The sequence below is a fragment of the Phalaenopsis equestris genome, unplaced genomic scaffold (assembly GCF_001263595.1).
Source record: "Phalaenopsis equestris unplaced genomic scaffold, ASM126359v1 Scaffold234231, whole genome shotgun sequence".
Classification (NCBI taxonomy): Eukaryota; Viridiplantae; Streptophyta; class Magnoliopsida; order Asparagales; family Orchidaceae; genus Phalaenopsis; species Phalaenopsis equestris.
In genome coordinates this window covers 54,416-58,554 of record NW_018252152.1, presented here as the reverse complement: position 1 = coordinate 58,554, position 4,139 = coordinate 54,416, and positions in this window count along the sequence as shown.

The window sequence follows — 4,139 nt, the reverse complement described above, 5'->3', positions numbered from 1 at the left end:
ACGCCCCCCCGCCAGTCATAATTGGAGCCGTTGAGATGTCGGCTTCTTCCTCCTGCAAATGCCAGCTCTTGTCACGCAATAAAATATAGCAACTCGCCCATTCATCAGGTCATTTTCACCGCCTATATATATAAACAAACAGACACAACATTTTGAAAAATATTAGATTGCCCAATAGACTTAGAAGTAGAAAATTTGAAGTATAAAGATGGGGAAAATATTCCATGTTGATAATTGGACGTACAGATGACCTGAATTTTACCGTACCATATGCGATGATCTAATCTATCGTTCAGATGTTCAGCTGGTAGACATAAAATTTTCTCTTAAAAATGAGACAATTTTTATCATGTAGAATTGTTTTTGTTGTCTGGCTACAATCTTTATATTATTTCAATGGCGGCAGTTGGTTTGTTGCATGAGCTTTTCACCATTGCTTCAGAAGTATTTTGGTTTTGGACCTTTGGTTATGGTAGGTTTGCTTTTTGGGATCACAGCTTGCTCAATTTTGTCTCACAGATAATGTGTGTGTGTACATATATACATGCATGCATACATATATATCTAAATACATACATATATATCTAGATACACACACACACACAAACATATATATATTGAAAATTTTCTTCATCTGACACAAATATCGATGGATGATACAGATCTTGAGACAATCTTTTGAGCAAGAAACATTCAAACTTCAATAAAGAGTCATCCAAAGCTTTGATTTCAGTAAATTTTTAATTAAATTGATTGGCTCGTTGAGAAGGACCTAATGGTACTAAAATTGTTCTAATCCAAGTCAAACCGAATCCCGATCAAGCCATTAAATCATTTTTGAAAGTTTTCTGGACAAATTTGAAAGTTCAAATAAATTTTGAATCGAGCGAACATATAATCGAATCGTGCGTCTTGACAAGAAAAATCTAACAAGCCGAAGATCACTCAATTCCAACATCATTTAGGCATTCAAATGCTCATCAAACGTCTTCTAATTAAAGGAAGTTCGTCAGACCATCCGATCAAATCTGTTTATATTTTAATATTAATTGCACATGAAACTCTATAAATAGAGCTTTAATATCTAATCAAGAGGGGATGAGAGCTTGAGACTTGAGGAAGGGATTGAAGCATTGAAAAGGAGTTGAAGCCCAGCATTATTCCTATCGCTATCAACCACTACCAACAACCGTCGACGATGCTATCGATGATTGCCAACTGTCGTCAATCACCATCGACCGCCGTTGACCGCTGCCAATCGTCTTTGACCACCGTCGACCGGCGTTGACCACCACCAAACACCGTCGACCTCAATCTGTGGCTGCAACCGATCGCAATCAGTAGTCATCTGTTCCTTGCAACAAGTTCGTCTGCATGTCGACATTGTAATTTGAAAGCTTTGTAACGTAATTTGAAATTTTTGTACCTCTTCCCCGCCAATGAAATAACAGATCTCTGTAATTATCAAATTATTCTGGATTTTATAACTGGGCCAGTCCCATGATTTTTTTTTATTTCTGTATTTTCCACATATAATTTCTGATGTCACTACTTGTTGTTTTCTTCTATCTGAGTGTGTACTGAATATTCATGTCATACTAAATCGACACTCTATTACTCTGTTGTCTTGAATTTTCTAACACCCATCAAATCCTATACACAAGTGTGACATTAGTGATAACTTATTGTTCGCTATTCTATTGTATTCTCTCTAAGCTCTTTTTTAATAGTCTGAATATCACCTACAAAATATTATCCTCTGCGAAAAGAATTGTATTAATGCATCAAGACCACAAGTCATTTGCACAAAATTATTTAAAAAATAACTTATGATTTTTGCATAAATATGCCATGTAGCTATTACAAATTGTCTTATTAATTATCAAAAAAGGAGTTCCTAATATAAACTTTTAATCTGCATATTATTATTATTATTATTTAGCAGAAAGCAAATAGTGTAATTTTGTACTTTCTTGTGCGTTCTTCTCTATGGGCCTTCACAAACGATTTGCGTATTATCTCTATCGTATCTTTATTGTTTTATTATTCAAAGTGGCGGTGAGCTTCTTCACAGATCTTGGCTCCTTATTCAACACTTTGTTATGGACCCACCCTCACTGCTTTCAGAATCCGCTGTGACAATCGCTTAATTAAACGCACTTACGCCCCCCACAACTTCCAAATATTTAATTCTCATCTGTAAACTTGGACAAAATTTTCAGTATGTAACAGAGGTTCGGACTTTCACTGTATCGCTGCATCTCGTTCGTTGTCCGCACATAGACAGAAAAATCGCTTGTAAACTTGACTGGACGAGTAGCCAAAAAGCAGAGAGCCCAAAAGATCAGAATAAGTACTTTGTGGGTGCAGAAACTGATCCTTTTTAGAGCTGCTTCATTTAAGTGAGATTCAAAGCTGCATGAAGCCATGTGAGCTTCTTTTTCCTTTTCAACTTTGGAGGTCATTTCATTTATCGCGCCTTGATTCAGAAGCATTTGGTAGATCATGAGCGTATATTTGGTGTCTCCTATTGATTTGGTTTTATTTTGGATAAATCCAAAATTATTAGTTTTTTATTATTTCAATATAATGCATGCTTTTGCTGTATGGTTTCATGATTCTGTGGATTTTCTTGCAAAAAAGGGGAAATAGAAACTTTCTATTTTTTAGAATTTTTTTTTTTTGTAAGATTTATATCCATATCACCCGATTCTTATGTATTTACTATATAAATATGCCACTTTTTAAATGCATTAAAAAGTGTGGTTTACTTTATGAAATGATGATAATTTTGATGTGATATCAATGATTCAAGTGGTATAAATGTAAAGAAAATTAAAATTTGGTAGTAAATATGTAAATACATAAGAGTTGGCTGGTATATATGTAAATGCCCCCTTTTTTTTTAACAATTGGGATGTTGATATTAAACTATATAGACCTCTCAAACAAATATAAAAAAAGCGACAAATTAAGAGTGCTCTTTTTTTTTTTAATAATGTTATCATGAAAAATTAAAGGCCAGTTGGGTCCCGTTTGGTTGATAACAGTTAATGAAAAATAATTTAAAGAAATGAATTCATATATATATATTCATATATATATAGTAATTTAAAACTGGTTTTGAATTTAATTTTTATAAGAGCTCTAAAATTTTTTTGAATTTAATAATTTTATTTTGATGTACAAAATAAGCGTCACACACATAGTATCTTGTGTGTGTGTGTCTATATATATATATATTAAAAAGATTGGAGGAGAGATTAACCTCAATCATTCTTAGGTGTGCTAAATATTAGAGTACCACACCCTAAACACGAGGTGATTTGAACTTGAGGGGACTTACAACCTTCAGAGAAGTTGCTCTACCAACAGCCCACGGTCATAAGAATTGAATGGTATGTACGCAAATACCCCTTTCTATATATATATATATATATATATATATATATGAGAGCACACGTGCGTACAGTGGTATGCTAGTAGAGTACTCTCTATTAGGGTCGTAAGTTTTCTCAAGTCAGAGGTTCAAATTCCCTTGTGTGTAGGGTGAGATTCTCGAATATTTAGCATAGCTATGAATAGTCTGTGCTCGTCAAATAGTCTATATCTTAAAAGAAAGTCGATTTAATTTAATTTATGTACGACACTTTTAAGCAAATTTAAAAAGATTTAAACCCATGTTCTCTTATTTTAAGATAATAATATCTGCAAATAAATAGGTATTTCTTCTCAAATAATAAAAAAATGCATCTTTTGAAAGTATAAATTAGTGCAGGGTATTTTATATTTCACCCTTTATCATTTAAAAAATAGAAGTTAATTGAAACTTTGATTATAGGGATGAAAACAAAATTTTTTGATTGGATGAAATGCTGACATGTTTTCAAAGCAAACAAACGTGCTGCGAGACTTCCGCTGGCTACCTCCTCCCATTAGATATTCGTCCGGGATGCCTTTTTAATTATATTTTAAAATAAAAATTATACGTCATAAATCTCTTTTTAGCTTTTGTGGTTGATATATTTTTTTTTCGTACCGAAAGGACAGTTCCGGAGAGTCGATTTTCTTTTTAAAATAATAATGCGCTACTTTTTTCCTTATATATTTATTTTTAATAGCAGACATATATATATATA